The 11,894-nt window shown below is 37.2% G+C and overlaps 1 protein-coding gene across 1 annotated transcript in view; it reads left to right on the top strand.

Annotated features, from left to right (window-relative positions):
* The first annotated feature begins 878 nt into the window (after positions 1–878).
* The window catches only part of ZP2 (zona pellucida glycoprotein 2), a 32,570-nt gene continuing 21,554 nt past the window's right edge, over positions 879–11,894 (top strand). Inside the window, exon 1 of the mRNA XM_042240507.2 lies at positions 879–1,009. The gene's annotated coding sequence lies outside the window, so the exon portion shown is untranslated. The remainder of the gene's footprint in view (positions 1,010–11,894) is intronic.

The following is an 11,894-nucleotide window of genomic DNA, read 5'->3' as shown; positions in this document are numbered from 1 at the left end:
GTATCTTTTAATTTCATGGCTGCAGTCACCATCTGCAGTGATTTTGGAGCCCAAGAAAATAAAACGTGTCACTGTTTTCATTGTTTCCCCATCTATTTGCCATGAAGTGATGGAACTGGATGCCATGATCTTTGTTTTTTGAATGTTGAGTTTTAAGACAGCTTTTTCACTCTCCTCTTTCACCTTCATCAAGAAGCTGTTTAGTTCCTCTTCACTTTCTTTCATAAGGGTAGTGTTATCTGCATATCTGAGGTTATTGATATTTCTCCCAGCAATCTTGATCCCAGCTTGTGCTTCAACCAGCCTGGCATTTTGCATATAAGTTAAATAAGCATGGTGACAATATACAGCCTTGATGTACTCCTTTCCCAATTTGAAACCAGTCTGTTGTTCCATGTTTGGTTATAACTATTGCTTCTTGACCTGCATGCAGATTTCTCAGGAGGCAGGTAAGGTGGTCTGATAATCCCATCTCTTGAAGAATTTCCCACAGTTTGTTGTGATCTACACAGTCAAAGGCTTTGGTGTATGAGACTGTTAGGGAAATTGAAATGGAGAAATTCTTGTTCAGTCTTCAGAAGCAGGAGAGCAGGCTTCTGACCTTGCTGCTGACCTGCCTGTACACTACTCAGACTCCATGCCTGCCTGCAAGCACAGAAAGCCAGGTAACCCTTTAGATAAGAAAGTAAGTGGCTCTTGGAATTCTTGAGCCCCTGGAGGTCTGGCCAGCCACATGGGGTCTAACGAAACCCGTTGACTCACAAGATAAATGGCACTGTAAAAAGGTTAAAGTAAAACAGTAACTGCATTTTAGTGTGCAAACTGATGATGATATCAATTTGCAACCTGGGATTATAAGCAGGAGCCCCCGAAAATGCAATTTGAAATCTCACCAGTGGAGTGGATACACTGCCCAAGGTCATTTCCTAACTGGGACTCCACATTGCTGTTTACGAGGGACTTCCCAGTGCTGTTTAATTCTGGATGTTGGTCTGTGCAATTTGGTGATGTATGTGCTGTTAATTCTCTCTATTGTTTCTTGCTTTTATTTTAATGACTGTATATTGAAGTTAAGTCAAATAATCTTCTACAAAAATTCAGATTGTTCATTTGTGTGTAATGAGTGGTTTCTTTTGTTAACAAATCCTTTGAATCTAAAATGAAAGTAAAACTTTTGGCAAAACAGAGGCTTTAAGCTTTTTCATATCCTTGCAGCCTTTATTATTTGCCTTTTCATTTAAAGTTATCTTAATGGATGTGAAATGGTACCACTGTTGTTTAAATTTTTTTTTCATAATAAGTAACAATGTTGATAATGTTTTAAGTGCTTATTAGCTATTTTACATTTTAAAAAAAATTTATTAGGTTGTCTTATTATTATTGAATTATAAGAGTTCTTCATATGTCCTAGATAAAAATCCTTTATCAGATATAGTTTGAACTTAATGAAAATGAAAACAAACATTTCAAAATTTACAGGACACAATTAAAACAGAACTGGGAGAACTTTGCAGTTTTTAATGCTTATGTTGTCAACAGAAAAGAAGAAAAATCTCAAATCATTAACTTAAACTTTTGTCTTGTGGAAATAAGGAAAAGAACAGAAAAATCAGTGTAAATAATGAACATAATATAAAACCAAAACATGGTTCAAATATATCTGTAATCAAAGTAAGTGTAAAGAGGCCAAATTCACCAATTAGAAGATTCAGCCATGTCTTATTTGTAATAGACACACTTAAAACATAAAATTGCAAAAAAAAAAAAAAAGTGAAAGCAAAAAAGGGAAAGTTATATCAAGAAAATACTAACAACAAATTGGTATAGCTATATTTGTATCAGACAAAAAGGTAGTTTAAGCCAAACAATTACCAAGGATAAAGAGATAGTGATGAAAGGAAAAATTTATCAAGAAAATATGATAGTTCTAAACTTGTATGTACCAAATAATATAGCCTCAAAATAGAAAAAACAAATATTAACAGAATTTAAAGAGAAAGAACAAATCTGCTATCATAGCAAGAGATTTTAACATCAGACTTAAGATTAGGAAAGGTATAAAAAAATTGAATACAATTAAAAAGCTTTATCTAACAAGCCTATATAGAACACTGTATTCAATAGAAAATGCATGTTCTTTAAAAGCACACTGAGAATGCTTGTAACTTTCTGTTATATGAAATAGAACCTAATAGAACCCATGCAGGCCTCAACAAACATCAAATAGTAGGTTTCATGTAGATCATATTCTCTGAAGACATTGCAATAAAATTAGAACCCATTATCCTTATACAACTGTTTAACTGTTACATGTTTTTTGTGATATAACTTTTCCATCATTGTCATCATCTTGCATGTATTTTTTCTTCTATTTAATGCATTATAAATATTTCCCATGTTGTTACAAAATATCTAATATGCTTGGATAATAGTTGGTATTGATGTGAAGGAGGTATATATTTGAAGTCTGTAACTGTTTATTCCTTATCTATTTTCATTTAAGTCTTTATTCTGCTGCTGCTAAATCACTTCAGTCGTGTTCGACTCTGTGTGACCCCATAGATGGCAGCCCACCAGGCTCCCCTGCCCCAGGGATTCTCCAAGCAAGAACACTGGAGTGGGTTGCCGTTTCCTTCTCCAATGCATGAAAGTGAAAAGTGAAAGTGAAGTCACTCAGTCTGACTCTTAGCGACCCTATAGACTGCAGCCTACCAGGCTCCTCCATCCGTGGGATTTTCCAAGCAAGAGTATTGGAGTGGGGTCTTTATTCTAAGATAAATTAAACCCACTCTGAAAAAGCAAAAGCTTTCATCTGAAAATCCTTACAATAGTTAGCTTTAAAGGTCAATATTTGTTTCTTTTTTTTTTTTTTTTTTTTGGTTTCTATGAGAATAGTGGAAGCTATAGAAGCAAAACCTGGAAGGCAACATTATTTATTTGTTTTTTTTTTAAAGGAATCTTTTTTTATCCTAGAAAAAGTTAAATATCCAAATATGACTGTGGACCTTTTCAGAACAAGGTAACATTGTTTATCATTTCTGCCTGAGCCACTAAAATTTAGACACAGTTGCATTCATTAATGTACTCTAAAATAGAAAATCATATGTAACCTGAGAAAGGGCTTCTCAAAGATAAACAGATTAATAGAATACTCTGTTCTTCTATACAGTATTGTGTTCTATTCTATTCTACAGTGATAGAATGCTAAGCGCCAATCATAGAAGGAGTCTGCTGACAGATAAAGATCATAATGGTGATAATAATGATAAGGATGATGAGAAGAGGAGAAGAATAAGAATTAGGGTAGAAGCAAAGGAAAAGGAAGCCAGAGAATTATAAAGGAGAGGAATACGGACTGCAAGTGGAAGACAAAGAGGAGAAAGAAGAGTTTCTCAACTCCAGTAGTACTTATGACTTGGACTTAAACTCTTCCTATGAAATGGTAAAAAACTGAGATACACACACACACTCATATATATATTTGTTGTTGTTGTTTAGTTGCTCAGTCATGTCCAACTCTTTGCAGCTCCATGAATTATAGCCTGCCAGGCCCTTTTCCCATGGGATTTCTCAGGCAAGAATACTGGTGTGGGTTGCCATTTCCTTCTCCAGTGCATCTTCCTGACCCAGGGATATAACTTGGTTTTCGTGCATTAGCAAGCATATTCTTTACCACCACCTATATACATAGGCTTCCCTTAGCACCCTTTGGCATTTCCCTAAGAAAACTTCCTAGAGAAGATTGGATGGGAAGGGAGAGGGAAAGCAGAAATAAATCTTTCTGAACTTGAAACTCCTCTTTACCTTATTCCTTAAAGAGGAGGTTGAGAAAGAGTTGAACTTGGAGCTAGATAGAGTCCATATGGTCTAATGCAAGTTATTCCATCTATTTGAATCTCTATTTCTTTGTGGATAAAGTTGGAGGAGATTGTTCATGATCCTATCATCAATTCCTTACGAGCGGTTGGATAATTGCATGGTAACTGTGACTTCTGACTATATTTTTCTTATGGAAATAAGTGTTTGAGTCTGTTCCAGCAGTATGCTGCTATTCTTTAGGAAAGTCAGAGAAGACCTGCCATACATACAGAGATTTTGAAGATTAGACTTAAGTGGTGATGACCATTCCCTGTATTGGTCTTCTAACTAGCTAGTTAAGGCTCTCATCAACCTTCCTGTTGCAACAAACCCTGCTACCCACATCTCCCTTTACTCCTGCAGTATTAGTATAACTTTAGTGAAACGTCCTGCAAGTGACTTCTGTGTCACTGGTTGCTGCTTAGGTTCGGAGGAGTAGGCTCTATTTCCTTCTTTGTTTTTCTAAAACTCCAGAAACTTAACCTGTTACCAGGATCCCCAAGAATGTAATTCTGAGAGCCCTTCTGCCTAGATACCACTTCTTTTTGCCAAAGACTTGTAGGAAAACAGGGTTAATGAGCTTCCATAGACAGTATTTGCAGAGATCCTCTCACCAGTGGGTCTCCTTTTCCCCACAGAGCAATGCCATTTTCAACTCTTCATTGTTGTGTTTATAATTTTGTGACCTCTCTTGTTTAATAGCAGCTACCTGATAGCTGCTTCCCTGGTGGCTCAGAGGTTAAAGCGTCTGCCTCCAATGTGGGAGACCTGGGTTCGATCCCTGGGTCGGGAAGATCCCCTGGAGAAGGAAATGGTAACCCACTCCAGTATTCTTGCCTGGAGAATCCCATGGACAGAGAAGCCTGGTAGGCTACAGTCCATGGGGTCGCAAAGAGTCAGACACGACTAAGCGACTTCACCCTCACCTTCACCTGATAGCTGAGTGGTCTGAACAGGAGTCCCATGTACCATGAAGGCAATCCTGGTCAAGTAGCCTTTGAATGGAGGATTTATTCAGGACTCTGATCTATCTACATAAGAGAGTTGTATATGATCCTTTGCTCAGGGAGAGGAAAAGAAGAGAAAAAGACTAGTGCTAGGTAATACTTCCAGTCCACCGCAAGAAAAGTGCCACCATGCCAGCAAAGTGGAAAACAATCTTCTCCTTTGTTCTGAAAAACCATTCACTGCTCTTTGGGAAAGAAATTCAACAGCTTGTGCAACCCATGTTTTTATTAATGAGATTGCCCCCTGAACCGCAAGGGATCTGGCTTTCAAAAGCACACATTGTTTTCTCTTCAAAGCTATTCACATCTAATTACAGAGGAAATTCCCTTGTCTGGTAGGGAGGCACAATTTTTATGTAGTAAGGAAAATGAAAAGATCCAAGCAGAAAATTTACTTTTAACAAGATTGCTTCATCTAATGAGTATCTGATTAGAAATTCTATTGAAAATAAAAGCAATAATAGAAAGTAAATGAAAATAAAGGGGATTACAAAAGCCCTGTTTTTAGCCAGAAAACTTAGATGAATCAGGCAAGGGCAGAACCAGGCATCATTAACACACAACTAACTATATGTGTTGAATGGGTTTATGATAAATATATCTGTTGCAGTAGAGACATTTTCATATGGATTATTCAGAAATGTCACTTACACGTGTATTTTTTCTCTTCATCACAGTACTAAAACTGTTGAACCTATTTGATGTGGACTTTTTCTATTAAAAAGAGATTTCAACAACCCTGCTTTTCATTTAAACTCATAGGTAACTCAAAGTACAAAGAAACTTTCTTTCCCACACTGAAGACCATTGGTGGTGTTTTCCTTTGAAACACTGTTAAACACAAACATGAAGCAATCAAAAGAACCATTGTCTTCCTTTTGCTTTTTCTTCTTCAAATGAAAGCATTTATGAAAATATTTAGGTGGATAAATGGAGTATTGAAATTATAATGTCCCTGAAGTATTGATGGGGTTTAATTTATTCACATAAGTTTCAAGACATTCAAAGTCCTTTTTTTTTTTTTTTTTTCTTTTGCCAGAAAAACAGACAGAGCTGTTATTGTACCATCTGGTCTGCATGAGGCATATCTTGGCATCCCTTAACTGCACATTTTATAAATGCTAAACTCCAGATGGCAATACATTGTAACAGTGGAGAGCTTTATAAAGGTTTCCAAAAAACAAATTCTTCAAAATGTGAATATTAGATACTCTAAGCAGGGGCTATGAATTTAAATTTCATACTTGGATTAACTGACTTTGTTAGCTGGACAAATTTCCTTTTATCTAATGCCTTTTCCCTTTCCTAATTAATTGTGGTTTTAAGAATTGAAAAGCTCAATCAACATAAATCATATAACGTGATTCCTCACCCAAAGTTTAAGTTCTATAAAAACTTCAGAAACAGTGATCACTGGGAAACCTACATTAGCTGCCATTTTGTTTCAAGATAGCAGGATTATGACATAGGGGAGGTGTGTTATAGCAGTCTTAAAGCAGATTATCAAATAGCATTAAAACCATTTCTCAAAGCTGATAGTTAGACTGGGAAGACAGGAAAATGTGAATGTTGAGCATTGTACTGAAATAAAGCCAAAATACAGTAATAATTAAGAACATAGATTCTTAAGTCATAAAGGAAACTTCATTTTCTTAAATTTTTTTCTCTGTCTTCTGCATTTTTCTTTTCAAAAATAAGGACAACAATTGGGATCTGGAGTTTTCATCATCCTGTACCCAAGTGGCTCAGTGATAAAGAATGTCTGCCAAGCAGGAGATGTAGGTTTGATCCCTGGGTTGGGAAGATTCCCTGAGAAGAAAATGGCAACCCACTCCAATATTCTTGCCTTGGAAATTTCATGAACAGAGGAGCATTGTGGGCTACAGTCCATGGGATTGCAAAAGAGTTGTACACAACTTACCAACTAAAAAACAACATACCTTACAACACAGCAAAAAGAACATATATCTTATAGTCACACAGAGTTTTATTTCAATCTGAGAGTTTATAGTGGTTCTCTAAGGCTGCCACCTGATGTGAACAGTCAATTCACTGGAAAAGACCCTGATGCTGGGAAAGATTGAAGGCAAAAGGAGAAGAGGGTGGCAGAGGATAAGATGGTTGGTTAGTATTACCAACTCAAAGAATATAAGTTTGAGCAAACTCCAGGAGATAGGGAGAGACAGGGAGGTCTGGTGTGCTGCAGTCCATGGAGTCACAAAGAGTCAGATACAACTTAACAACAACAACAAAGGCTGCTATAAATAGTATCTCAAACCAGGTGGCTTAAATATCAGAATATTTTTTCTTAGAGTTCTGGAAGATAGAAATCTGAGATCAAAGTGAGGGCAGAATTGGTTTCTTCTGAGGGCAATGAGGAAAAGATTTGTCCCAGGCCTCTGTCCTTGACTTATAAAAGGTCATCTTTCCCATGTCTTCACCTTGTCTTCCCTCTGTATATGTCTATGCCCAAATTCCTTCTTCTCATAAGGACACAAATCATATTGTATTAGGGCCTACCCTAAAGACCTCATTTTCAATTAATCATCTCTGTAAAGACCCTAGTTCCAAATACAATCACATTCTGATGTACCTAGGCTTTTTTGGAGGAGCGCAGGGGAGCTTCAACTTTAATTCTTGTCATTTTCATTTGTATGAAATATTTTTTCCATCCCCTTACTTTCAATCTATTTGTGTCCTTGGCCTAAAGTGGGTCTTTTCTGGGCAGCATATTGTAGCCTTGTTTTTTTAATCCAATCTGCTACTCTGGGTCTTTTGATTGGAGCATTTAGTCTGTTGGCTTTTAAGGTATTGATAGATATGTATTAATTTCCATTTTAAATGTTGTTTTCCTGTTGATTTTGTATTTCTTCTTTATCCCATTTCTTTTCTGTTTTCCCTTTTGTGGTTTGATAATTTTCTTTTGTATTATATTATGCTTATGTTCTTTTTCTTTTGGTTTTTGTCAATCTATTGTATGTTTTTGATTTCCAGTTACTCTGTTATTCAAGTATATTAACCTTCTGTGCTTCCTGTTCCTGGATATCTGTTGAATTTGAGAAGTTATCAGCCATCATTTCTTCAAATAACTTTTCAATTTCCTTTTTACTTTCTTTTCCTTCTTGGATCCCTATTGTGTGTAGATTGGCACACTTTACATTCTCCCATAGGTCTCTTATTCTGCTTTCATTTTTTTCATTTGGTTTTTCAGTCTGTTGTTCTGACTGGGTGATTTCCATTATTCTATCTTTCATATCATTTATTCACTCTTCTGCATTATTCATTCTGCTATCATTGCTTTAGCTTAGCTTTAACCTTGGTGAACAAGTTCCCTAATTTTTCCTTTTACACTTTCTAGTTTCTTTTTATAGTGATCAGCATTTCTAATTCCTTCAGTATTTTCATTATCTCTTATTTTGAACTCATGTCTATTAACCTGAACAGATCTATTACATCATTTGTTTTTTCAGGAAAATCCTCCTGATCTTTTCATCGGGAGTGGCTCCTCTGCTTCTTTTAGTTATGTCTCTTGTTCCATGAGTTTAGGAGAAACAATTATATACTGTGGTCTTGGAGGGGCTTTTTTCTAGGGAGCATCCCTGTGTCATTTGTATGGATTTATTTTTTGGTGTGAAAGTTATTTTTAGTGTGTCTGCCTCCTGCCTCTTTCCTCAGCATTTGCTGGCCATTACCCCTTGATAGGAGGTGTGACTGGTGTTTTGGTGACCAGAGCCTGCACTAGACATTGAGCAGGGGCTCCTCTTTGCTATGTGGCTGTCACGACCCTGTCATGGGCCAGGCATGTTCCCTAGTTTTTGGAGTAGAAGCCTTCAGATGCATTTCTGAGCTGCGTTTCTGAGCTGCAGTATGAGGTAAGTGGAATTGCAGTGCTCCCACTGGAAGAGGAGTTGTTGAGTATTCCTCTGCCAGAGCTGTTAACCAGTGACAGTTGTGTTATCTGTCACACATTTTGCAGGCTTACAAAGTGCACCTCGGTTGGCACTGCCCTTGGCCCCATCTCATCTTTGGAAATGCTGGCAATGAACCCTGGTATCTACCAGTGTTCTAGAGGGGTTCTGTGGGAATTGTTCAGTTTGTAGATGTATTTTTGATGTTTTTGTGGAGGAGATGAGATCCAAATACTTCTAGTCCACCAACTTGATGTAAATGGATTAAATGCTTCAACTAAGAGATATAAATTGGCTGAATGGATACCAAAACAAAATCCATGTACATATTGTCTATAGGAGAACCACCTCAGACCTAAGGACACATACAGGCTGAAAGTGAGTATATGGAAAAAGATATTCCATGCAAATAAAAATCAAAAGAAAGCTGGAGTAGCAATATTCTTATCAGGCAAAACAGACTTTAAAATAAAGACTGTTACAAGAGATAAGAGTTTCTCAGGTAGCACTAGTGGTAAAGAACCTGCGTGCCAATGTAGGAGACATAAGAGATGCAGGTTCAGTCCCTGGGTCAGGAAGATTCCTTGGAGAAGAGCATGGCAATCCACTCCAGTGTTCTTGCCTGGAGAATCCCGTGGACAGAGGAACAAAGAGTCAGGCATGACTGAAGTGACTCATGCACACACAAGAGATAAGGGACTCTCCATGAAGATCAAGGGATTGATCCAAGAATAAGATATAACAACTGTAAATGTATATGCACCCAGCATAGGAGCACCTTGATATATAAGGCAAATGTTAACAGACTCAAAAGGGGAAATTGGCGGTAACACAACAATAGTGAGGAACTTTAGCACGCCCTGACATAGGTGGACAGATCATCCAGACAGAAGAGCAGTAAGAAAGCACAGGCCTTAAATGACACATTAAACCAGATGGATGTAATTGCTATTTATAGAGCATTTAATCTGAATTCAGCCAAATACACATTCTTCTCAAGTATATGGAACACTCTCCAGGATAGATCACAAGCTGGGTCACAAGGCAAACCTTGGTAAACTTAAGAAAATTGAAATCACTTCAAGCATCTTTTCCAGCCACAACACTATGAGATTAGAAATTAACTACAAGAAAAAAATATAAAAAGCACAAACACATGGAGGCTAAACAATGTGCTACTAAGCAGACAATAGATCAGTGAAGAAAACAAAATGGAAATCAAAAAGTATCTAGAGGAAAATGAAAACAAAACAAACAAAAACTGACAAACCAAAAGCTATGGGACACTGGAAAAGCAGTTATAAGAGGGAAGTTTACAGTTCTATAACTATGTTTCAGGAAACAAGAAAAATCTCAAATAAACAACCTAACCCTACCCTAAAGCAACTAGAGAAAGACCAAACAAAACTCAAAGTTAGCAGAAGGAAAGAAATTATGAAGATCAGAGTGGAAATAAATGAAATAGAGATGAAGAAAATGGTATAAAAGAATAATGGAACTAAAAGCAGTTCTTTGAAAAGATGAACAAAATTGATATGTGCTTATTCAGATTCATCATGGGGAAAAAAAGGAAGAGGACTCAAATTAATAAAAGGAAAAGTGGAAAAGAAGAAGTTACAATGAACACCACAGAAATACAAAGAATCATAAGACTACTACAAGCAAATATTTGCCAATATAATGGAGAGTCTAGAAGAAATGGAGAAAGTATTATAAAGGTAAGACCTTCCAAGAGTGAACCAAGAAGACATAGAAAATATGACCAGACTGATAAGTACTAAAATTGAAATGGTGATTTAAAACTTCCAACAGGCAAACGTCTATGACTAGATAGCTTCACATGCAGATTATATCAAGCATTAAGAGTTAATACCTATTCTTCTGAAACTCTCAAAAAATTTCAGAGAAGGAAACACTTCCAAACTCATTCTATGAGGCCACTATCACCCTGATGCCAAAACCAGACAAAAATATCACAAAAAAAGAAAGCTACAGGCCAATACCCCTGATGAAAATATAATCCAGCAATAACTCTTGCATATATCCAGAGAAAACCATAATTCAGCAAGATACATGCACCTCAGTGTTCATTGCAGCACTATTTACAATAGCCAGACATGGAAGCAACCTAAATATCATCAACAGAGGAATGGATAAAGAAGATATGATACATATATACAATGGAATATTACTCAGCCAATGAAAAGAATGAAATAATGCCACTTACAGCAACATGGGTGAACCTAGAGATTATTATACTAAGTAAAAGTAAATCAGAAAAAGACAAATATCATATGATATCACTTATATGTGGAATCTCAAAAAATGATACAAATGAACTTGTTTACAAAAGAGAAACAGACTCACAGACTTTGAAAACAAACTTGTGGTTACAAAAGGGGAAAAGGGTGGGGGAGGGATAATTTAAGAGTTTGGGATTGACATACACATACTACTGTATCAGTTCAGTTCAGTTGCTCAGTCATGTCTGACTCTTTGCGACCCCATGAATCGCAGCACGCCAGGCCTCCCTGTCCATCACCATCTCCCGGAGTTCAATCAGACTCATGTCCATCAAGTCCGTGATGCCACCCAGCCATCTCATCCTCGGTCGTCTCCTTCTCCTCCTGCCCCCAATCCCTCCCAGCATCAAAGTCTTTTCCAATGAGTCAACTCTTCGCATGAGGTGGCCAAAGTACTGGAGTTTCAGCTTTGGCATCATTCCTTCCAAAGAAATCCCAGGGTTGATCTCCTTCAGAATGGACTGGTTGGATCTCCTTGCAGACCAAGGGACTCTCAAGAGTCTTCTCCAACACCACACTTCAAAAGCATCAATTCCTCAGCACTCAGCCTTCTTCACAGTCCAGCTCTCACACCCATACGTGACCACAGGAAAAACCATAGCCTTGACTAGATGGACCTTGGTTGGCAAAGTAATGTCTCTGCTTTTGAATACGCTATCTAGGTTGGTCATAACTTTTTTTCCAAGGAGTAAGCATCTTTTAATTTCATAGCTGCAGTCACCATCTGCAGTGATTTTGGAGCCCAGAAAAATAAAGTCTGACACTGTTTCCACGTTTCCCCATCTATTTCCCATGAAGTGATGGGACCAGATGCCATG

Source organism: Ovis aries, chromosome 24, assembly GCF_016772045.2.
Source record: "Ovis aries strain OAR_USU_Benz2616 breed Rambouillet chromosome 24, ARS-UI_Ramb_v3.0, whole genome shotgun sequence".
Classification (NCBI taxonomy): Eukaryota; Metazoa; Chordata; class Mammalia; order Artiodactyla; family Bovidae; genus Ovis; species Ovis aries.
This window is presented reverse-complemented; position numbering and strand designations above follow the sequence as displayed.